This window comes from Mytilus galloprovincialis, chromosome 4 (genome assembly GCF_965363235.1).
Source record: "Mytilus galloprovincialis chromosome 4, xbMytGall1.hap1.1, whole genome shotgun sequence".
NCBI lineage: Eukaryota > Metazoa > Mollusca > Bivalvia > Mytilida > Mytilidae > Mytilus > Mytilus galloprovincialis.
The window spans coordinates 46,723,564-46,750,397 of NC_134841.1; the positions used below are offsets into that span (position 1 = coordinate 46,723,564).

Sequence of the window (26,834 nt, forward strand, 5' to 3'; positions counted from 1 at the left end):
GGGCATCTGTGTACTTTGGTCACATTCTTGTTTTGTGATATGATTTAAGGTAGATTAATGGTTTACCGCCATCTTAGATTGTACACAATTGGGGTAGATGTTTGCAAAAATTGCAAATTTGAAAACAAATTGGGATTTCTTAAAGCATATCATAAAATCAATCTTCATATATTCTATTTCAAAATGATATCTTATAAATTTCTGTTATGCACAAAAATGTGTTTTTTTCATGAACAATCTAAGCAAATCTGGGCAATTTTGTACGACTGGTTGCTTGAAAAATAGCACTTTGATCCATTCTTTTTATTATATTTTTGGATAAAAACATAAAAAAATCTTTATTTTGGCAAAGTTTTATAAAAAATTATCTCAGGAAAATATATACCTCTGATCTACCTTAATTTATACCTAGAATTGACACTGTTTTCTTAGATTAGAAATGTAAGAAAAGTAACTTCTAAATATTGCTTGACAGATCTAGAGTTAAGTGCATTCAATAATCTTGACCAATCATTTGTTACTTAAGGATGCATATATATATATATATATGTACTTAGGTGGGGTTTTGGAATAAGTGTCAAATGTTTGGACTTCTTGGTGTTTTTCCATATGATACAAGGTAAAATATTTTGCCCCATAACACCTATTTATCTTTTAACATAAGACTTAATAGCTCATTAAAGGTCATTTGACAAAATTTAAGCAGATTCTTGATTTTCTTTCTTTTGATATGAGACCCAAATAATACCAATCCAAATATAATGTAAAAGTCTGAGTCAGCCTTTTCCCGCCATATTTTATAAATCAAATATCTTGAAAAGGAGCTCCATGAGACCATGACCTATCAATATCTTTAGCTTATTTTGATCCTTAACTAATAATCTTCCAGCTTAAAGTATCAATATGAATTTCTTGATTTATTTAATTTTACCTTAGATCACCTAAGTACAATCTTTAAATAAGCATTTATATGATGTCATTTTTCTGACAAAATTATTCTGATATTTAATTTCAGGCTCCAATTATATGTAAGAGGAAGGAGTTATATATTGTGAAAAATCCTGGAATGTTCAAGTTTATTTGGAAACTATTGGATGAGAATGGACATAATTTACACTAGAAGCCAGTATCATCTTGTCTTGCAATTGGAAACTATATGTTAACTGCTGGAACTTGAAAACAACATTAAAAGCCAAAATCAACAATACTTGGAACTACATCATCATGTATAATCAGAGTACATGTACTGCCAGAATCCATATGAGAACCAATCTACACATGGTGTCTACATGTATATCCAATGTGTTGTCAGAATCCATAAAGCCAAAGATCAATTATAATTTGGAACTTTATGCTTTAGTGCTGTCAAAATCAATAAAAAAAACACAAGATCACAAAAGGACCTACTTGACCTACCTGTCCCAATGATGAATACAGATTATTGATTCTTGTAAAAAAAAAGTGAAGAAGAATATTGATATAAAAATAAGGAAAAATAAGGATTGCACATGAACATGATGTATACATGTCTACAATTACTAGTTGACCCTAACCTTGAAGTAATTGCAACAGAAGATTTTGAAGTTTTAATCTTTAGCATTATATCCCAAATATTCACAGAAAAAAAGTCCCATAAAATCTTACTTTGGGAAGACTTAACAAATCGCCATTTAAAATTCCTATGGAGATTTGCATTGAAAAGGGAGATAACTCTGCAAAAATGGCAGAAATATCAAGAAAAACTGATACAAAATTATAACTTTACCTCTTCTATTCATCAGAATGTATTGATTCTTGATATCTAAGCCGTCTTTAGAGTATAATAAACAACTCTAAAGGTGTTTTCATATGTTTATTCAAGCTAAAATTTAGATTTCGTAATTCATTCGTTGACCATTTATTGGATTTTTCAAGATATCAAGGTAATAAAAGAAAGAATCTCAAATTTAATAAAAAAAAATGAATAAACATGTATTCTTCTTTTTGTGGTTTAAGATTTCTTTAAAAAAGTAAGAAGCTGAAAAATATAATATACAGATTCAAACATTACCAAATTTTCAAATTATTTTTTCAAAATGGTTACATAGCTACAAATTTGCAATTTTTTTAATGAAAAATGCACAAAAAAATAAAAATACCCATAACACTTCTGTTTTGTACATTTCATGAGCAGAAGATTATATAATTTAGTAAACTACAAACTAACCCCATCAAAGTATCATAATTACATAAATTTTAAGAAAATCAACCAAAAAAAGATTATCTCCCCTCCCAATGTTAATTTCCATAGGAAATTAAAAATTCCGAATTTGAGTTTTTCTCAAGTTAGATTTCATGGGACTTTTTTCTGTGTATATTAAGGGCTTAATGCTATAGATTAGAACTAAAACATTGTCTGTTGCAATTAGTTTAGGGTTAAATCTTAGTTTGACTGGACTAATATTGAAATTAACTACATAATGTATACATGTCAACAATTAATAGTGTATTGAAATTAACAATATTAATAAATGTCTTATAAATGTGATCTTATAGACATATGAGGAATAAAAATAAGAAATGTTTCAAAAAACGAATTTTGATTGAGATGTTTTAATTTAATTGTTTTGCTGCCTGTAGTGAAGTTTTCTGCAGAGATGATTCATGACATGCAAACTGCAAAATATGCAGTTGTCTTTAATACAGAAGGTAGATAATGAGATTTGTACATTTTGGAAATCACAATACCAAATGACAGTTCTGGTATATGCACATGCATTTGCATCGTCTTTTATCTCTGACCTAAATGGCCATAATTTACATCATTTGGCATTTGTTGTCCATCTATATGCTATTCAGTTTATAGTTATATTTTCTGGATATAAGGAGAAATTAAATATAGTTTTGTTCAATGAGACAGCAACCAAACAAAACAAACAAAAGAATTATGTAAGATAAGATAAGATTTATTTTATTTTATATACTTTTATTGTCTGGAAAATCTTTGTCTCACTAACTGATTACCTTTTACCTATGGTAAATTCAGAAATTATTGTGTGCATTTATTATTTCTATTAATCAAGAAGGGACTAAATGTTTTTGTTTTATTATTGGGAATCTTTGGGATGACAATTTTTTTTGCATTAAGATGTTTATTAATTCAGTTGTCAGAATGTGAGTGTTTTTATTGTGATTCTAACCCTGTCACATTATTTGCATTTAATAAAACATCACAATAATTTCTGAATTTACAGCATTATAATCATGGTAATGATCCAGATGACTTTAATATCATGAAATCAGATAAATATTGTTTTGTAAAATTAGATATGCACTTGAATTGCTATAAATTGCAACAAAGATCTCAACCGCTTTTCGAATTCATGGATTAAGGTTAAAGCTACCTGATCATGGCTGTTTATCAGATACTGTAATTAGCAATATGTCATTTGCCAATGTCAAGTATTAAAAATTTGTGTTTTTCAAATACTAGAAGTATATGTACATGTAGTAGATAAACTATATGTATGCAATGATTCACAAATGTAAGGAGTACATGTCTGTCTGGCAGTTGTCATTGACCTCATTTGCATGGTTCATTGGTCAATAGTGAGTCCTCTTTTAATTTACTACAATGTGTAATCAACATGTCAACTATATTTGGTATATAGAAAGATTATTAAATGTATAAATTCCTTTAATTGAAATATTAAATAAGAGAATGTGACATGATTGTAAATGAGACACTCCACAAGGGACCAAATAACACTGAAATAACTATAGGTTACAATATATGACCTTCAACAATGAGTAAAACATATTCTGCATAGTTGGATATAAAAGGCCTCGAAATGACAAATGAACAGTTTTAAACAATTCAAATAAAAAACCTTACCCCATGATTTATGTACAAAATAATGAATGAAAAACAAATATGCCTGACGTCTTGCAGGGTTTATCTGAACATGATATAAAAAAGAAGATGTGGTATGATTGCCAATGAGACAACTATCCACAAAAGACCAAAATGACACAAACATTAACAACCATGGGTCACAGTACGGCCTTCAACAATGAGCAAAGCCCATACCCCATAGTCGGCTATAAAAGGCCCTGATAAGACAATGAAAAACAATTCAAACGAGAAAACTAATGGCCTTATTTATGTAAAAAAAATGAACGAAAAACAAATATGTAACACATAAACAAACGAAAACAACAGAATTTCAGGCTCCTGACTTGGGACAGGCACATACATAAATAATGTGGCGGGGTTAAACATGTTAGCGGGATCCCAACCTCCCCCTAACCTGGGACAGTGTTATAACAGTACAACATAAGAACGAACTATAAAAATCAGTTGAAAAAGGCTTAACTCATCAGATAGACAAAAAATGACCTCATTTTGATGGTTCTATCAGTTTCTTGAATACTAAATATGTTTAAAAATATTTGGTTGGTGGGAATATTTGTAGCAGAGTCAGATTTAGGGTGATAGCTCATTGGTTGGTCATAACTCTGAAGCCATTTTTTAAGTCTGGAGTTTGAGAGCAAATTGTTGGGATTAACAGCATAATGTATTGCTCAAAAGCAAAGAAAAAGTTAGGTTCATTAAACCATATTCTTTCTGTGTCAGAAACCTATGCTATGTCAACTATTTAATCACAACCCAAATTCAGAGCCGTATCAATGAATGTTGTGTCCATACTAGCCCAAACTGTACAGGGTTCGACCTCTGCAGTCGTATAAAGCTGCGCCCTGCAGAGCATCTGGTCTGTTTTTGGCCTCATTTTCATGATCATTTATAATATTATTTTTTCTGATAGTTAGGAATATCAACATAAAATCAATCGTGAATGGTGAAGCATGTGAGACATTTCAGTGTGTGCACTCTTGTTAACACAAAATATGTGGTGAAAGCTTTGACTGTCATACATGCAAATGCATCTAGGAATATGTCGTAACAACTTTATAGAAGTGTGATCTAGACTATCCTGATACTGGAACTAGTCCTGATAGTTGACACCGTTTGCTTGTATTAGCTTTAAAAAAAATTTAAGACAAACTCATTTCCATACTTTTGACACAGAGCTCTATCATCGTTGATATATATTACAACTGCGATGTTCAGGTCCCTCAAATGAAACTTGTCACCATGAAATTAACATTTTGTCTCTGGCAACCTTTCCAAAACAAATTTTCATTTAAAAAGGTTTGAGAGATGTGTGGATTAGAGAGAAAAATAGGAAGATGTAGTATCATTGTTTATGAGGCAACTCTCCCCAGAGACTAATTTACATAAAGATAACAACTTTCTTTCTCGTTCTACGGACTTCAACAATGACTAAAACCCAATGTCCATCTGATAAGTTAAGCCTTTTTCAACTAATTTCTATAGTTCGTTCAGATGAAGATGTTATACCACTGTCCCATGTTGGGGGAGGATTGGGATCCCGCTAACATGTTTAACTTTTAACTTATTTATGAACGACCTCGAGTAATATTTATCAAGGCACTGGCTACGGTTACATGGAAATGTAACAATAATCAAAATATCATTGTTACATTGGAGACTAATTGCCGGAATGCAAAGTTGGGTAAGGAACCGATTAATTACGAATGTAACAATAATTATTGAGGCTACGGTTACATTGCGTTATTGTTACATGAAAAACAGTAATATACGCTAGATTTATCAAATTTAAATTTTCTATAGTTTTGTTGCTTAATTCTTTCATATGTACCAAATGATACTTGTAATAATGACAAATGATAAATATTATTATTCAACAAATTGTGTTTGAATAGTTTTACGTATTAATGTTTTTGATGTTCTTAAAGATACTGTCCCAAGTCAGGAGCCTCTGGCCTTTGTTAGTCTTGTGTGATTTTTAATTTCAGTTTCTTGTGTGTAATTCGGAGTTCAGTATAGCGTCCATCATCACTGAACTAGTATACATAGAATCATATTCAAAACAGTGTGGTCCTGGCCATTGATTGACGACCTAAATTATCCCATTGACTGGGACAGATTAGGTGAACGTTTGTCTGTAACGACCATTGCTCACTTCTTACTTATTATATAATTTAAACTGTTGGGTCACCAAAGGTTCTTAACGCCTTTAATAATAAAATAATTCGGAAAATTATTCAGGAATAACCTTTATGTTTTGATTTATATTATTGATATAAATCAGCACATCGTATTATACCGGATTCGTTTTTCGAATTGCTTTATTTAGGTGTTGAGAACCTTTGGTGACCCCACAGATTCAGTGTCTTTAAAAAGTACATAGTGAGCAGTGATTGTTACCGACAAACGTTCACCTAATCTGTCCTAGTCAATGGGATAATTTAGGTCGTCAATTAATGGCCAGGACCACACTGGTTTGAATATGATTCTATTTGTCAAGGGGCTTGCCGCTGAAGGATGCCTCCGGGTGTGGGAGTGTCTTGCTACATTGAAGACCCATTGGTGGCTTTGACTGTTGTCTGCTCTATGGTCGGGTTGTTGTCGCTTTGACACATTCCCCATTTCCATTCACAATTTTGCCTATATACGAATATTGTTTGGAATGGTTTTATGAATAAACTTTAACATGCTCCAAAAACCACTTACTGTATATGTAGAAACTGTCATTGTAAATAAAAAAAAAGAAACTGTTTGTGATAATTGTATGCATTATAAATATAAAATAAATGTCTTCAACTTTTATTATTTAGTACATATTACTAGTCCCATCGTGCATTGCCGTTTTTCATGTAACAATAACGCAATGTAACCGTAGCCTCATTAATTATTGTTACATTCGTAATTAATCGGTTCCTCACCCAACTTTGCATTCCGGTAATTAGTCTCCAATGTAACAATAATATTTTTATTATTGTAACATTTCCATGTAACCGTAGCCAGTGCCATTTATCAAACTGTAACTTAGATGGTCTTCAAACGATAACTAACGAAATTGAAATCAAACTTAATACATATTTGAAATTATTTGTAATTTTGTATGCTGATGATACTGTGCTAATGGCAGAATCAGCTGCAGATCTTCAAAAGCAACTCGACTCATTTCAAGATTACTGTACTTTATGGAAACTGAAAGTAAATGCAGGTAAAAGTAAAATCATGATTTTTTTCTAAAGGATTACTTCCAAGAAACCTACATTTCAATTTGAACGGAATAGAATTAGAAATAGTGAATAGTTTTAATTATCTAGTGATAGACTTAGCTAGAAGTGGGAATTTTAAGAAAGCGAAACAGTCCATAGCTAATAAAGCTACGAAGGCTTTCTACGAGGTTCTAAAATTAGGCAGAAACAACGGACTTTCAATCAAAACGCAACTAGAATTATTCGATAAGATAACAAAGCCTATTTTAATATATGGGTGCGAAGTATGGGGTTTTAGCAATAATGAAATAATCGAAAAAGTCCACTTAAAATTTTGCAAATTGCTTTTACATTTAAAATCTTCTACACCATCGTATATGATATATGGCGAACTTGGAAGATATCCTCTAGAAATTGACATAAAAAAGAGAATATCATTCTGGGGTAAAATTCTCTCTGGAAAGGAGTCAAAATTGTCAAAAATTGTCTATAATTTATGTTTTCAATTGTCATTTGTAAATGGAGATAAATTTTTAGTTATGGTTAGATAACATAAAACATATTTTGTATGAATGTGTCTTAACATATATTTGTAATTCACAAACTTTTATTAATTTGAATTGGCTACGTCTTACAGTTAGTAGAAACCTTAAAGATCAATTTGAACAGAATTGGCACTTACTGTTAGAAGAATCACCAAAAGCTGTAAATTACAAAATATTTAAAGATAAGTTTTAGTTCTGAAGCTTATTTAGATATTTTAGATAACAAAAAAATCTTGTAGAATTTTGCAGATTTAGAACGACTTATCATAAATTACCCATTGAATCTGGTAGATGGTCAAACACCAGTAGACAAAATAGAAACTGTACTCTGTGTAAAAATAATGAACTCGGGGATGAATTTCACTTTATTTTGGAATGCAACTTTTTTGAACAAGAGAGGAAAAATTACATTGAAAAGTATAGCTACACAAGTCCAAATATTTTAAAGTATAAATTATTAATGTCATAAAAAAAGAAGGTAAAGTTGATTAAACTCTGCAAATTTATCAAAATTATAAATAAATCTGTGTGAACTCCTGGCTTTATCTAGTGTGACGCCACCCCTATTAATTATTATGTAACATGTCTTTTACTAATTGTATTTATTGAATATTGTATATATTGTAAATATTGTACATAATATTGTGTATTTCTCTATACCTTGTCAAAATGGTGGTTTATTGAGAATAAAGATATATATTTAACCCCGCCACATAATGTATGTATATGCCTGTCCAAGGCCAGGAGCTTCAGTGGTCGTCGTTTGTTTATGTGTTTCATATATTTTTTTCGTTCATTTTTTGTATAAAAATAAGGCCGTTAGTTTTCCCTCTATGAATTGTTTTACATTGTCATTCCGGGGCCTTTTATCACTGACTATGCGGTATGGGCTTTGCTCATTTTTATAGGCAGTACATATAGTTGTTAATTTCTGTGTCATTTTTGGTCTGTTGTGGAGAGTTGTCTCATTGGTAATCATACCACATCTTCTTTTTTTATATATAGATAAGACATATATATATAGTGATAATAGTATCATATGAAAGTTATGCAAAATATGAGGATCTCGATATATATGGACTGCCATAAGAAAATGAAAAGACAATGTACGTTTCGTATTGGCAAAATTCCCCCTTTTTACCATACGATGATCCGTATTTAAACATCTAGCTGTATACCACCTTGTCTAAGCAGGGGGTTGTCTGTCAGATTATCAGATTAGTCATATTTCTATGTTAGCTATATACGATTTGAAAATAAGTAGATGTGGTATGATTGCCAATAGGGCAACTGTCTTTAGTAGTGTTTGGAACTGCACGGTGCACTGCGGGTGTGTGTCCTCACATTCACTTGTCTCAGAATCCCCCCTTTATATACGTTTATATGAAATATTATTAAGATTAATTGTTATATTATTAAAGGTATTATATATAAGGGTATTTTTCTTTTCTGAGACAAGTGTCTGTGTGTGCACCCTATAGGCAAAATCACTTCGGGTTGTCTGTTCCCACCCAGAAGCCTGGTGGTTCTCTGAGTACTTCGGCTTCCTCCATCATCATACCAGACTTCCCGGTGTCCTACACTCTCCCTTGGGCGGTTTTGTGTGGGGATTGTTCTGGTGGTGGGATAATATTGTAAAGGACACATCTCCATTAAACCTTAGGAAGTGTACATGGATCCACTGTACCCTTGCAGTCAATCAAGGGATGCGTCTAAACTGCCACGCTAGTTAGAATACATAATAAAAACATATATTCTTTGTGACGACTAACGAATGATTAAACTGAAATAATGATGATAGAGGGGGAAAGAGACTTTCTTTCTCTACACCTAAACACTACCGTACTTTATGGTTAGGAGCCCTTCGATCGCATGGTCACTAAGAGCACCCAATGTATTTATTTTATACCTAACACTGATGTTTTAATAACATTGAGCCTTTCTGTTAATGAATATTTGCCCTTCAGTCTCATGTTTGGTAAAAGTACCATACTATTAGTATCGTCCATAATAGTTAAACAATCTCTAGGTCACAAATGGTCACTCACGGCAATAAATCTAATCTCTTCGGTGTTTACGTTGACACAGATGCAGAATCTGCCACTCGGTTCAATTTTTTCTAAGCAAAAGAAACTTAGAATTATTGAAATTTATATAAACTATTTAAACCGACCTAAACATCATCACAAAGACAATTCTTTCTATTTCCATTATCAGACTGAATTTGCTTTTTTATGACATCTTTCAGTACAGCTTGGGAGAACGTGACATACTAGATTAATTCCATTATCAAAAGAAAACAATTTCAGTGTCCGGAATATACTTGTTTGACTTGAAAACCATTTTTGACTATAATTTTGAAATAATATACTAGTAAAAGGCTTTTTAACCAGCAAAATGACCCAACATGGCAAGATAAAATCCACAGATAAGTCATCATAGGTGTAATCGTCAGTCGAATCCTAATAGGAGTTAATGCCCTTGATTAATGATTTTTTTATCATCTTATGTGTTTTTGTTGAGTATCTTTTAAACCATTATAACAGATAAAGAGAAATTCTAAATGGCAAAAAACGTTTGCCAGGGCTATATCTACAAATATGTCAAAATAGCCAGAATTCGAAATCAACCTTTTAATTTAAGTTATTGTCCTTTATATTATTAATGATTGCTATCGATTTTTGTCGAGCCTGCAACTTTTGTTGCAGAAAGCTTGACATAGGGATAGTGATCCGGCGGCGGCGGTGTTAGGTAACTTCTTAAAAGCTATATATTTAAGAAGGTGGTAGACCTGTATACTTCATACTTTGTATATAGATGTTTCATGTAACGAAGTTTCCGTCAGTCACATGTCAAATGTCCTTGACCTCATATTCATGGTTCAGTGACCACTTGAAAAAAAGTTCAGATTTTTGTAATGTTAAATTCTCTCTTATTATAAGTAATAGGATAACTATATTTGGTATGTGCGTATTAAAATTAACGGTACCAATTTTCTTGCACCAGATGCGCATTTCGACAATACATGTCTTCAGTGATGATCGTGGCCAAAACCTTGCAAGGTCCTCATGCCTGTCAGACAGTTGACCTGGTGGTCAAGTCCATATCTTGGATACTATAAGCAATAGGTCTAGCATATTCGGTGTATGGAAGGACTGTAAGGTGTACATGTCCAACTAGCAGGTGTCATCTGGCCTTGACCTCATTTTCATGGTTAAGAGGTTAAAGTAAGTCTTGGTGTTTTGGTCTGTTTTTCTCTTACTTTATGCAATAGGTCTACTATATTTGTTGTATGGAATGATTGTAAGGTGTACATGTCTAGTAGGCAGATGTCATTTGAAATTTACCTTATTTTCATGGTTCAGAAGTCAAAGTTAGGTTTTTGAGTTTTGAACATAGGTCAACTATATTTGGGATATGGAAATATTTTATTATCTTTAATTATGTCAGTGTTCATTGTTCTGTATTTAGTTTTTGTGTTTTGATCTGTTTTTCTTAAACAATTAAGCAATAAGTCAATTATATTTGTTGTATGGAAGAATTGTTAGCTGAACATGTCTGCCTGGCATTTTTCATCTGACCTTGACCTCATTTCCATGGTTCATTGGTCAATGTTTAGTTATCTTAGTTAATGTTAAGTTGTTTGTGAGTTGTAATAAAGCTTTATATTTAGGACCATCAACATAATATCAATGATTAGTAAGGAAGGCGAGACATTTCAATGTGTGCACTCTTGTCACATTCTAGGCTAAAACCCTAGATAAAATAGTAATTGTTTTCAGCAAGACATTTTCTACAAAAAGGCCAAGTATGGCCAAAATTGTCAGTTCAAGTGTTACAGACGTTATTTTACACCTCTTTTAGGTTTTGGCAAAGGTATTGAAGATAGAGATAAACATGATAAATACCAAAAACGCATCAATAAGACAACAATTATTTGAACGCCGCCAGATGTACATGTGCCTGTCTGTATAATCTGCTCGATTTAAGTTTTGACATCATTGCTATGTTATTGGATAGTAGGAAAAGCTTCATAATTCGGTTTGAGGATATTCCGAAAATAATCAATCAACACTTTTTTCGGCAGGTTCTGAAATAAATCAGGATATCCCAAATGGGCGTCAAGTTGGTTACTTATTCCCTATTCCCTATTCCCTTTTCGTTACCTATTCCCTATTCCCTATTCGTTACCTATTCCCTATTCGTTACCTATTCGTTCCCTATTCCCTATTCCCTATTCGTTACCTATTCGTTACCTATTCCCTATTCGTTACCTATTCCCTATTCGTTACCTATTCGTTACCTATTCCCTATTCCCTATTCTCTTTTTAATTATGGCTTCCCTATTCGTTACCTATTCGTTACTTATTTGATTTTTAATATCCTTCCCTCTTTTTAATTATGGCATGGAATGGTTTAATATGGCTCCCGTTACCATGGAAACGGCACAAATGTGAATAAAATCAGTTTTTGGTTTTTGGTGAACTGTTTGGATATGCTTCAACTCAGAATCATCATATTTTAAAACAATGTAGGTGCCCACAGGTGTTGGATGATTTTGGCGATCATTGGAACTACTATGTTGCCATGGAAACTACACCAAAATTTTCAAAATTCTCAAAATGCTCAAAACTTCATGAAAGTTCACAGTAATGATGAGCAACATTGGAGTTGAAATTTCCAAAATAGGTCTTGTCACCATGGAAACAATGCAAAAAGGTCAAAAATTTCAAAAATAAGAATTTTCAGCAAACTGGATGAAACTTTACAGGAATGGTAACTGGCATATGCAGAGTTGGATTTTGAAGTTGGAATTTTTAAAATGGCCGCCGTAACCATGGAAACAGCAAAAATATCCAAAATTTTAAAATGTTCAAACTTAATGAAACTTTGCAAAAATGTTACTAAACATCTGTAGATGCTCTCTTTGACTTTGGAATTGTCAAAATGGCTGCCGCTCACCTGGCAATAGGGGGAAGAGTGCCATCCGGTATTGCTAGCAATTACAAATCTAGTTGTTAATACTCTTATATCTGGTAATAGTTCTAAATTTGTTGAGGTAAAATGATCTGTTTATGACCTATTTATATGTGTTTGAGCTCAACCGATCCTTTTACTTCATGTTCGATACGCATTTATTCCTTATTTGTTTTTTATACGTTCTACCTTTTAACTGCTTTATGTCCGTATGTTTGAAGATGGATCTTGGTTCGACGGGATGAAATCACCGTGTTAGCGCTTGCATACAAAAGAAGATGTGGTATGATTGCCAATGAGACAACACTCCACAATAGACCAAAATGACACATAAATTATAAACTATAGGTCACTGTACGGCCTTCAACAATGAGCATAGCCCAAACCGTGTAGTCACCTATAAAAGGCCCAGACATGACAATCTCACACAATTCAAACAACAAAACTGACGGCCGTATTTCATATACAAAAAAAAAAGGAAAACAAATATGTAACACAAAAACAAACGATAACAACTTAATTTCAGGCTCTTGTCTAGGGACAGGCACATACTAACATAATGTGGTGGGGTTAAACATGTAAGCAGGGTGTACATCGTTTCGGAGCATGCTATTACCTTGTTTAATTCGTTCCATCACTCGCTTATAATTCGCTTATAATACGTGTATCATACGTTGCACCTTTTAAAACATGATTTTCAATTGTTTTGTTGTCTCTGGTGGTAGATTTGGGTTCTTAGAGGTGATATAACTCTATAAGCGCATTTGTACCCGTTCCAGCGCTCGGATGATACCCTGTTAAATATTAGTTACTTATTCGCTTTAAATGCGTTTGTTGTACGTTGTACCTTTTAGAAAAGGATTTTCAATTGTGTTCATATCTCTGGTGGTAATAATGTGTTCTTATAGATGAAATACCCCTATTAGCGCGTATGTACCCGTTCAAGCGCTCATATAATACCCTGTTACTTATTCGTTTCTGATTCGCTTTTAATGCGCGGGGTATACGTTGCACCTTGAAATAAATCGTTTTTTGATTGTGTTCATGTCTCTAGTGGTAACAATGTGTTCTTAGAGATGAAATGACCCTATTAGAGCGCATGTATCCGTTCCAGCGCTCGGTTAATACCCTGTTACCTATTCGTTACCTATTCACTTATAATACGTTTGTTGTATGTTGAACCTTTTAGAAAAGGATTTTTGATTGTGTCCAAGTCTCTGGTGGTAACAATGTGTTCTGAGAGATGAAATTATCCTATTAGCGCGCATGTACCCGTTCCAGCGCTCGGTTAATACTTTGTTACCTATTCGTTACCTATTCGTTACCTATTCACTTATAATACGTTTGTTGTACGTTGTACCTTTTAGAAAAGGATTTTCAATTGAGTCCGTGTCTCTGGTGGCAACAATGTGTTCTTAGAGATGAAATGACCCTATTAGCGTGCATGTACCCGTTCCAGCGCTCGGTTGATACCCTGTTACCTATTTGCTACTTATACGCTTTTAACACGTTTGTTGTACGTTGCACCTTTTAGAAAAGGATTTTCAATTTAATTTATATCTCTGGTGGAATAATGTGTTCTTATAGATGAAATACCCCCATTAGCGCGTATGTACTCGTTCCAGCGCTCGGATAATACCCTGTTACTTATTCGTCCCTTATTCGCTTTTAATGCGCGGAGTATACGTTGCACCTTGAAATAAATCGTTTTTTAATTGTGTTCATGTCTCTGGTGGTAAGAATATGTTCTTAGAGATGAAATGTACCTATTAGCGCGCATGTACCCGTTCCAGCGCTCGGTTAATACCCTGTTACCTATTCGTTACCTATATAAGTGAATAGGTAACGAATAGGTAACGAATAGGTAACAGGGTATTAACCGAGCACTGGAACGGGTACATGCGCGCTAATAGGGTCATTTCATCTCTAAGAACACATTGTTACTACCAGAGACATGAACACAATTAAAAAACGATTTATTTTAAGGTGCAGCGTATACCCCTGCGCATTAAAAGCCAAAAAGGAACGAATAAGTTACAGGGTATTATCCGAGCGCTGGAACGAGTACATACGTGCTAATAGGGGTATTTCATCCATAAGAACACATTATTACCTTTAGAGATATGAACTTAATTAAAAATCCTTTTCTAAAAGGTGCAACGTACAACAAACGTTTTATAAGTGAATAGGTAACGAATAGGTAACGAATAGGTAACGAATAGGTAACAGGGTATTAACCGAGCGCTGGAACGGGTACATGCCCGCTAATAGGGTAATTTCATCTCTTAGAACACATTGTTAACACCAGTGACATGGACACAATTAAAAATCCGTTTCTAAAAAGTGCAACGTACAACAAACGTATTATCAGTGAATAGGTAACGAATAGGTAACAGGGTATTATCCGCGCGCTGGAACGGGTACATGCGCGCTTATAGTCGTATTTCATCTCTAAGAACACATTATTACCACCAGAGACATGAACTTAATTAAAAATCCTTTTCTAAAAGATGCAACGTACAACAAACGTATTATAAGTGAATAGGTAACGAATAGGTAACAGGGTATTAACCGAGCGCTGGAACGGGTACATGCGCGCTAATAGGGTCATTTCATCTCTAAGAACACATTGTTTCCACCAGAGACATGGGCACAATTGAAAAACGATTTATTTCAAGTGCAGCATGTTACCCGCGCATTAAAAGCGAATAGGGAACGAATAAGTAACAGGGTATTATCCGAGCGCTGGAACGAGTACATACGCGCTAATAGGGGTATTTCATCTATAAGAACACATAATTATCACCAGAGATATGAACTTAATTAAAAATCCTTTTATAAAAGGTGCAACGTACAACAAACCTATTATAAGTTAATAGGTAAAGAATAGGTAACGAATAGGTAACAGGGTATTATCTGAGCGCTTGAACGGGTACATGCGCGCTAATAGGGTCATTTCATCTCTAAGAACACATAATTACCACCAGAGGCATGGACACAATTGAAAATCATTTTCTAAAAGGTGCAACGTACAACAAACGTATTATAAGTGAATAGGTAACGAATAGGTAACAAATAGGTAACAGGGTATTATCCGAGCGCTGGAACGAGTACATACGCGCTAATAGGGGTATTTCATCTATAAGAACACATTATTACCACCAGAGATATAAACTTAATTAAAAATCTTTTTCTAAAAGGTGCAACGTACAACAAACGTATTATAAGTGAATAGGTAACGAATAGGTAACGAATAGGTAACAGGCTATTAACCGAGCGCTGGAACGGGTACATGCGCGCTAATAGGGTAATTTCATCTCTTACAACACATTGTTAACACCAGAGTCATGGACACAATTAAAAATCCGTTTCTAAAAGGTGCAACGTATAACAAACATATTATCAGTGAATAGGTAACTAATAGGTAACATGGTATTATCCGAGCGCTGGAACGGGTACATGCGCGCTTATAGTCGTATTTCATCTCTAAGAACACATTATTACCACCAGAGACATGGACACAATTGAAAATCCTTTTCTAAAAGGTGCAACGTACAACAAAAGTATTAAAAGTGAATAGGTAACGAATAGGTAACGAATATGTAACGAATAGGTAACAGGGTATTAACCGAGCGCTGGAACGGGTATATGCGCGCTAATAGGGTCATTTCATCTCTAAGAACACATTCTTACCACCACAGACATGAACACAATTAAACAAGAGGCTCTCAAGAGCCTGAATCGCTCACCTTTTTTTTGGTTAAATCTCTGATCAATGATTATTTTGGCTTTTCAATTTATTTTTAAATGTTCTTTGAATCGTCTTATTTTCTTCAAAAGCAAAAAAAAATCATTTTCTCCTATGTTCTATTTTAGCCATAGGAGCTATGTTTCTTGACATACAAGGAAATAAAATATAAAATTTATACTAGATACTCTGAAACTCATTTAGCCTAAGTTTGGCTGAAATTGATACAGCAGTTTCAAAGGAGAAGATTTTTTAAAGTAAGTCAACATGATGAACAAATTGTGTAAAAAGTCTTTAAAGGGCAATAACTCCTTAAGGGGTCAATTGACAATTTTGGTCAAATTGACTTATTTGTAGATCTTACTTTGCTTAACATTTTTGCTATTAACAGTTTATCTGTATCTATAATAATATTCAAGATAATAACCAAAAACTGCAAAATTTCTTTAAAATCATCAATTCAGGGGCATTATACCTGCAAAACCAGTTACCGATTCGGCTGAAAATTTCAGGACAGGTAGACCTTGACCTATTAAATACTTTAACTTCTTGTCTTATTTGCTCTAAATGCTGGAGTTTTTGAGATATAAGCCAAAAACTGCATTTTAACCTGTGTTATATTTTTAGCCATGACGGCATTGTTTTTTGACGAAATAGAAAATAAAACACAAACTTTATTTTATACACCCTACTGATCATTCAGTTGAAGTTTGGTTGAATTTGGTTGAGTAGTTTTAGAGGAGAAGATTTTTCAAAGTTAGCAAATATGATGAACAAATTGTGAAAAATTGTCATTAAAGGACAATAACCCCTTAAGGGGTCAATTGACAATATTGGTCATAGAAACTTATTTGTAGATCTTACTTTGCTGATCATTTTTGCTGTTTACAGTTTATCTTTATCTATAATAATATTCAAGATAATGACCAAAAACTGCAAAATTTCCTTAAAATTACCAATTAAGTGGCAGCAACCCAACAATGGGTTGTTTGGTTCATCTGAAAATTTCAGGGCTGATAGATCTTCACCTAATGAACATTTTTACCCCATGTCAGATTTGCTCTAAATGCTTTCGTTTTTGAGATATAAGCCAAAAACTGCATTTGACCCCTATGTTCTATTTTTAGAAATGGCGACCATGTTTTTTGATAGATCAAAACGTCGGATACAATTTATAAACTAGATACCCTAAGGAACATTCAGTTAAAGTTTGAAAGTATTTGGCCCAGTAGTTTCAGAGGAGACGATTCTTGAAATAGTTTACGACGACAGACGACGACGACGACGACAGATGACGACAGACGACGGACGACGACGGACGCCAAGTGATGGCATAAGCTCACATGGCTATGCCAGGTGAGCTAAACACGATTTATTTTAAGGTGCAGCGTATTCTCCTGTGCATTGAAAGCGAATAAGGAACGAATAAGTAACAGGGTATTATCCGAGCGCTAGAACGAGTACATACGCGCTAATAGGGGTATTTCATCTATAAGAACACATTGTTACCACCAGAAACATATAATTAATTGAAAATCCTTTTCTAAAAGGTGCAACGTACAACAAACGTATTAGAAGTGAATAGGTAACGAATAGGTAACAGGGTATTAACCGTGCGCTGGAACGGGTGCATGCGCGCTAATAGGGTCGTTTCATCTCTAAGAACACATTGTTACCAACAGAGACATGAACACAATTAAAAAACGATTTATATCAAGGTGCAATGTTCACCCCGCGCATTAAAGCGAATAAGGAACGAATAAGTAACAGGGTATTATCAGAGCGCTGGAACGAGTACATACGCGCTAATAGGGATATTTCATCTATAAGAACACATTATTACCACCAGAGATATGAACTTAATTAAAAATCTTTTTCTTAAAGGTGCAACGTACAACAAACGTATTATAAGTGAATATGGAACGAATAGGTAACAAGTAGGGAACAGGGTATTAACCGAGCGCTGAGACGGGTACATGCGTGCCAATAGGGTATTTTCATCTCTAAGAACACATTTTTACCACCAGAGACACGGACACAATTGAAAATCCTTTTCTAAAAGGTGCAACGTACAACAAACGTATTATAAGTTAATATGGAACGAATAGGTAACGAATAGGTAACAGGGTATTAACCGAGCGCTGGAACGGGTACATGCGCGCTAATAGGGTCATTTCATCTCTAAGAACACATTGTTACCACCAGACTTATGGGCACAATTGAAAATCCTTTTCTAAAAGGTGCAACGTACAACAAACATATTAAAAGTGAATAGGTAACGAATAGGTAACGAATAAGTAACAGGTTATTTACCGAGCGCTGGAACGGGTACATGCGCGCTTATATGGTCATTTCATCTCTAAGAACACATTGTTACCACAAGAGACACGGACACAATTAAAAATCCTTTTCTAAAAGGTGCAACGTACAACAAACGTATTATAAGTGAATATGGAACGAATAGGTAACAAGTAGGAAACAGGGTATTAACCGAGCGCTGAGACGGGTACATGCGTGCCAATAGGGTATTTTCATCTCTAAGAACACATTTTTACCACCAGAGACACGGACACAATTGAAAATCCTTTTCTAAAAGGTGCAACGTACAACAAACGTATTATAAGTGAATATGGAACGAATAGGTAACGAATAGGTAACAGGGTATTAACCGAGCGCTGGAACGGGTACATGCGCGCTTATAGGGTATTTTCATCTCTAAGAACACATTTTTACCACCAGAGACACGGACACAATTGAAAATTCCTTTCTAAAAGGTGCAACGTACAACAAACGTTTTATAAGTGAATAAGTAACGAATAGGTAACGAATAGGTAACAGGGTATTAACCGAGCGCTGGAACGGGTACATGCGCGCTAATAGGGTTTTTTCATCTCTAAGAACACATTTTACCACCAGAGACACGGACACAATTGAAAATTTTAAATTTTTTGATATTTTTGCTGTTTCCATGGTTACGGCGGCCATTTTGAAAATTCTAACTTCAAAATCCAACTCTCCCTATGCCAGTTACCATTCCTGTAAAGTTTCATCCAGTTTACTCAAAATTCTTATTTTTGAAATTTTTGACCTTTTTGCACTGTTTCCATGGTAACAAGACCTATTTTGGAAATTCCAACTCCAAATGCCATATCTACCAATGTTGCTTATCATTACTGTGAAGTTTCATGAAGTTTTGAGCATTTTGAGAATTTTGAAAATTTTGGTGTAGTTTCCATGGCAACATAGTAGTTCCAATGATCGCCAAAATCATCCAACACCTGTATATAGTGGGCACCTACAATGTTTTAAAATATGATGATTCTGAGTTGAAGCATATCCAAACAGTTCACCAAAAACCAAAAACTGATTTTTTTCACAATTGTGCCGTTTCCATGGTAGCGGCAGCCATATTAAACTATTCCATGCCATAATTAAAAAGGGGGAAGGATATTAAAAATCAAATAAGTAACGAATAGGTAACGAATAGGGAATAGGGAATAGGTAACGAATAGGTAACGAATAGGGAATAGGGAATAGGTAACGAATAGGCAACTAATAGGGAATAGGGAATAGGTAACGAATAGGGAATAGGGAATAGGTAACGAATAGGCAACGTATAGGGAATAGGGAATATGTAACGAATAGGTAACGAATAGGGAATAGGGAATAGGTAACGAATAGGGAATAGGGAATAGGTAACCAACTTGACGCCCATTTATATAATATTCATATTTTGTTCCGTGTAGGTTACACTATCCTGAGACTACTATAACACATGTGTTATACAATGTTATAGTAGTCTCAGCACTATCTAACACACAAAATCAAATCAAAATATGTATCTTGAGACCAATAGATCATGAAGTGTATATATCAGATGTTTCTAATATATAACTGACAAAGATAATAAACTATAAAGTCCTATAAAGTTTACCATTTATAAAGTTATCTAATTAAGGACGCATGTCAGTACATATATTTACATGTGTATATCAGTTATATATATATATAAGCCTCTGACTGAACCAAAACACCGGCTAACATGCAGTTAATGAAGTCTTTAAGTTCTATATTTTATCATTTTATCAGATATACAAACGAAACGTGTATAATTTTAATCTAAAACTACTGTGATTAAAAACCTAAAAAAAAATATATGTCGTGTTTATTGGTGTACATTCAGGTCATAGTTGTTTGTCGGTAATTAGCTAACAAGTGTTGCGCATGACTTTTAAATGGTTCTGGAGACGTATTCCGGTGCTGCATTCGTACGGTTCTGTGACCGTACCGGCTGCCGTATATTGATGGTTATAAACAAACTGAAACCTATGGAAAACTTAGTGCCGATCTACATGTGGCCTGCTAAATTTGTTCTTGGCAAACAATCGGCGAGTGAATCTTAGATGGAGATAACAAATACTGAGAAAATGATTCAGTTGATGAAATAGATAGCGAAGAGGACTTAAACAATCAGAAGAACAGAACTTGTCCTTCATTATTAATTTGTCTGTGGCCGCTGTGAAAAATAAAACTAAAAATTTTAATAAAGATATTTTTGGATAAAATATATTATTACTTTTATTTTATGATCAAATTGACAGATTTTTTAGGACTGGCAAAAATTTTGTAGGACTGACAAATAATCTTGCTTTGTCGGTCCCATGACCGACGGGTCAAACGAAGTTTTCGCAAACTCTGATTAAATGCAAAGTTTTCATTTAAACAATGAAAATTAATATCCGCAAATGTTAGTCCAGCCCTGGCCTCAGTGACTCATTTTTTTTTTGATTTTTTTTTGTTTTTGTTGTCACTGAGTCCAGCTCGCCCTCCATTACCTTCAATGGTGCAAGCTCCCGGGTAGATTACCCGGGGACGATAGAGACAATGCCAGAGCGCTCAAGTACGAAAATTGTATCACAAATGGTAAAACTTGATAAAATAAACAAGTTGCATACCTGAAATGCTTGTACACTATATTGAAACTCATCTTAACAGAAGAAAATCCCTTGCAGTCGGAGCTGTGGACATCTTGTTTACATCAGTAACGCTATATTACGTCAGTGACAACAACAAAAAAAAAATCAAAAAAAAAAATGAGTCACTGAGGCCAGGGCTGGACTACCGCAAATGTGAATTAATGTGTTGTTCAGTCACTTAATTAATATTTATATCTATTAAAGTTCTTTGATTAGTTATTGTATAATTCTTGGGTGTGCACATAATTTGACAATCTAAAATACACTTAATAAATTAGTTAAAAAAAAACAGCTATAGAACTTTCGTCATATTTTTTTTTTCATGATTACACGTTAAATGTGAATTTGGTTCTTATTTTCTGAATACCTTTTACCCAAGTCTAGATAATAAAAAATGTATTATTCCACTGATGGATCATGATTACCATACACTGTCGCTAGAAATTAAAATAACTTACACTATTTGGTGCTTTACTGTCAAGAGCGTAATCATTGATAAATCTTCTGAGATCCCCATGATCAAGAAAATATAGGTTTTTATGTCTAGCTGATTGTCTGTCTTGACCAGATCCTGACGATTGTTTGTGAACAAGGCCAAAGTTGGCATCCATGGAAACTATTGATGGTGTCTGTGAAAAGATTATAAAGTCATATAGAACTCGAAATTAAATCATTAAACAATTATAGCGTACGTTGTTTCAGATTTGACAAACCAGACAGACCAATTAAAAAATTGTATTTGTAAAATTTATCTTAAATGACACATGAAATCACTAATATGTTTTCCAAAATGATATGATAAGTTAAAGTTTGTTCAAACAAACCAATTCAAAAAGAAATAATATAAATATATATTGGAAACTTACCTTAACACATATCGGACATTCTAATGCAATTATTTTGTAACAATTGTTCTGATTGGATGACAGCAAGCGTAAAATTCTCTATCTCCTTGTCTGTAACTAAGGAAGCCGACATTTTGAATTTTGGAATGTATTGACATGTTATTTCTACAATAATAAACAAAAAACTCACTTGTTGCGCCTAAAAATCTTCTTTTTATCAAATTTTATTACATTCTGAAGCGGCACAGAAGTATGAAAACGCCCGGTGTTTATGTTTGACGCCGGAAGCATACCTATGACGTCACCTAGTGTAGGAACCAAAGAAGATAACATCTTTTCGCGGAATTTTCTTTAATGAAGATTTTATACTGAAATAATGATTGAAATGTAAATATAAACTTGTTTTGCATTAGAATAGAGATAACTGTATTGTATTTGAAGCTTTGCGGACGTCCATCGGTAGTTTTACTGTCGCAAATACCCGTTTACCTGTCTCCGCTCCGCGTCGCCAGGTAAACTAAATTTGCGACAGTAAAACTACCGATGGACGTCCTTAAAGCTTCAAATACAATACAGTTATCTCTTAATTCTGTGGCAAAAGAAGATTCTGTTATGTTTGCTCGGGTATTCAGTGAATACCTATGGTAATTGTACTCAGTGAGGCAATCACCAACCACAGCTCTATATATGTTTTTTTCCTAAAAAAAAAGAAGAGAAGAGAATTTTATTAAAACAGATTCAAATGAAGTAACCTGTTACACACTGTAAAGTCAATGCTGTAACCTCTTTTCTTAAGAAAATGAATTGTTTATGTTTGAATTTCTTTGATTATCAATAAAAAAAAATAAGGTTTTAACAAATGTCTGATGGTGTAAGCTACTGAAAGCGAGTATTGTAAACAACAGGGCGACTTGTTTTCGCTTTGAGGGTCGGGCAAAGGGAACTGACGGTAGCGTGAGCCCTAAAACTAAACCAATGATCGCAAGAAGTTATATTGATATAATAATTTGGGTGTTATATTTGAAAGATGTTATTTTTATGTTTTATACCAAGTATTTACAATATACATTGATGAGGTTGAAAACAAATCTTAAAGTACCCACAATACACAGTGTATACCAGCATTTGTTTACAAACTTAATTTGCAAGATGTGAACCAAATATCCTTACATTCTAGTCCAAAACCACAATTCCCATCTTTTTTCTGATTTTGTCTACATCTAGACAGCACATTGTGACAATAAATAATTTTAAAATATATCAACATTTTTATTGTCTACATTGATGCATTTCTAACAAATGAGTAATGTCAGAGACAAAACACTTTCCAACATCAGAAAACTGTTAAAATTAACTTACAACGTTGGAGATTAATTTGATGTAGTTGGAGTGCATAGCATCTAAAGCATCACAAAAAGATTTTGCAGGTAAACAGCACTCAAGTTGCAGAACAGACAATAGCTCCATAAATCTGAGATCAAAGCCAATTTTAGGGCTTGTAGGTGTAGCTGGCCATAAGCTGTAACCAGCTACACCTACAAGCCCTAAAATTGGCTTTGATCTCAGATCTGCATAGCTGGATTTTACATGTATGTTGTAAACCTGCAAAATGAGAAAAAATTATTAAATAAAGAAAAACTAGAGGCTCTAAAGAGTAATAAATTCAGTTTCTTAAACCCTTTCAAAATTATTATTTCAACTTTATAAAGTTAATTTCAATCAAGAAAAAGAGGATACTAAAGTAACCATACATAACCCATTATTTGAAACATTTATTTTGGGGCAGCATAAATATTTACCCTTTACATCAACAGCATATATGGAAGTAGAGTATGATGATTCACAAATGTGGTCTTTCCTGGCAAGTTCATTAGTCATTTGAATAGGTACATACATGGTTTGCTGTAATAGAGGTAAAGTATGTATATAAATTATAGTATTATTGTATGAGGTTAATACGATCAAATATAATCCTGAAAAAGATATATTAACACAAGACAAAGTCACAATCAAAATTTTTTGGGTTTGCCCAAACCCTACCCAAAGGTTGAGACAGTGGGTAGGTAGGTAGGCATTTTCTTTTTTTTTCAAAAAGAGAAATTGAAGTATCTGGTGTTTATTAGTCTTCCTTGTCTATCTGATTAAAAAAAACTTCTTCAGATCAGGACAATAAAAGAATTTGAGTAGGCAGCTTTTTTCTGGGTAGGCAGCGTTTGGACAAACAAAACTATTCTTTTTTATGGAATAAAAAATCTTTAGATCAATATACAGTGTATCTTGTAGGCTATTAGAACAATCTCGTCTTAACAATTTTCCAATGAATTTCATGGGGTTTTTTTTGTGTGTACATTTTAAGCATTTGAACATTCTTATTGAAAATAGTGAGTAATAACTTCTCAATTTTTAAAACTTATTAACGGTTTATGATATTCATTAGATAACCTAAAAAAGCATTGTAAAGTATATTAATTTTTAAACATTTCTAAAAGCTGCAATATTGCTTTTCTATCCTAGTTTTCAGTTAACATGGTTAAGTTTTTAAACTACGTTTAAACACATGAAAAAAATGACATTAGCCTTAGATGCATGATTCTTTTATTTGAACTAGCTGTCAGCAACTGAGAGTACTCTCAAATCTGTACTAACTAAAATTAATAAAATTGAGAATGGAAATTGGGAATGTGTCAAAGAGATTACAACCCAACCATAGAAAAAACAACAGCAGAAGGTCACCGACAGGTCTTCAATGTAGCGAGAAATTCCCGCACCGGGATGTACAAGTACCCGGCCACGTCCACTTGTACTAGTAACATTTGTATTTTTATCCATCTGATGAGTTAAGCCTTTTTCAACTGATTTTTATAGTTCGTTCATATGTTAAACTATCAAAACATGTCCCAGGTTAGGGAGAGGGTTGGGATAATATTGCTAACATGTTAACCCCACCACATTCTGTATGTATGTGCCTGACCCAAGTCATGAGCCTGTAATTCCATGGTTGTCGTTTGCTTATGTGTTACATATGTTTTTCGTTCGTTTTCAAAATTAGGCTGTTAGTTTTCTCATTTAAATTGTTTTACATTGTCATTTCAGGGCTTTGCTCATTGTTGAAGGCTGTACAGCGACCTTTAGTTAATAATTTCTTTGTCATTTGGTCTCTTGTATGCTTGTGGAGAGTTGTTTCATTAACAATTATACCACATCTTTTTTTATTTATATATTATGGCCATATTTTACCTTCCACTGGTGTGGTTTATGGAACAGAATGTACAGCAAGTATCACAGTAATATGCAGAGGGACCACAATCCTGACAAAAAATAACATCATCAACAGATGATTCACAAAAGCAACAACAATGAGTTGCTGGGGACTGTTCCTCCAACCTGGTGTCAATGAGCTTGTCTCTCAGCAAGTCCCATGCTCCCATTACCCTTTTCCTTTTTTCTGCGTACGTAAGATTGATTCTTCCAGGATTACTGTTCACATTATCTGCAAAAACAGTCAATTTATCATAATCATTGTAATTCGATCAGTTACAAAGCAGGCAAATTAACAAGACAAACTAGTATCTCATTTGTTTGTAAAACAATTGAAAGGTCTTTCCTGTAAAAGTGATGTTTTCGTAATGTACTTTGTATGACCTTTCGTTTGATATACGACAAGCATACCTTCTGAAACTTTTCCCTTTTTACACTTAATGACCTCATCCGCCTACATTTTTGAGATCGGAAGTATGATATATGTAACACAGGGTAGATGAGCTTTCATTTGATATGCGACAACGCCATGTTCTAGAAAGTTTGATTTGTGCAGTTAATAACCCCATCCAATTCATTTTTGGGGGTCGGGAATTTGATATTTCAAATGTACACATCATGACCTTTCATATGATATACAACAACCCTATCGTAAAAGAAAATTTATTTTTTGCACTCAATGACCCCACCCAACCAATTTTTGGGGGACATCAATTTGAAATTTGAAATGAACGCTTTATGTTCTTTCATTTGATATGCGACAACCTTACCATCTGAGAAATTTGAATTTTTGCACTAAATGACCCCACCCTTCCACCTGGGATGAAAAAGAGGTTTAAAATTTTCATTTTTAAGTAGAGTTTATTGAGACCTTCAATTTGATATATCAGATGACCACATTTGACAAAGTGTCAAAAATGATGCAATATCAACGATATAAATAGAAGTTATGAAACTTACAAAGTCAATGCAAAACTTGAAATTTTCAAATTGATTTTTTGGTGTTTTTTTCCATGGAATGTTTTTGGTATTTGGTCAAACATATAACTATGTTAACCTCTTCAATTTCTTAGACATTTTAAGTGGTAAGATGTTGTTGATTCAGAAACACATGGGGCGGCTCACAAAATTTCAAACTGCATTATCTCTAAAACGACAATAGATATCTCAAATCTGTTAAATGGTAAATGATCTACAGTTAAAGGACAACATTATAGAAAAAAAATTGGGACAATTTCAAAGTTCACCAAGGTCACAATTAATCATCAAATACATGATGCAATACCAAACTTGAGAACCGGAAGTCGTTGAGACACGGGACTATCACCATTCAACTCAGGACCACTTGACCTTTCAAATATCACAAGGTCAAGGTCATAGTATAATGTGGAGG

The 26,834-nt window shown here is 33.7% G+C and overlaps 1 protein-coding gene and 1 long non-coding RNA gene across 7 annotated transcripts in view; one reads left to right on the forward strand and one right to left on the reverse strand.

The window, feature by feature from the left end:
- Positions 1–26,834, reverse strand: part of LOC143072279 (vacuolar protein sorting-associated protein 33B-like) — a 164,169-nt gene that overhangs the window by 129,538 nt on the left and 7,797 nt on the right. The gene's annotated exons all lie outside the window — the stretch shown is intronic.
- Positions 1–26,834, forward strand: part of LOC143072281 (uncharacterized) — a 106,519-nt gene that overhangs the window by 13,023 nt on the left and 66,662 nt on the right. Inside the window, exon 9 of one of the 6 annotated variants that reach the window (XR_012977106.1) lies at positions 1,016–1,499. The exons of the other annotated variants lie outside the window; for them this stretch is intronic. This is a non-coding gene — a long non-coding RNA (uncharacterized LOC143072281). Of the gene's footprint in view, positions 1–1,015; positions 1,500–26,834 lie in introns of those variants that run through there. 6 annotated transcript variants of the gene reach the window in all.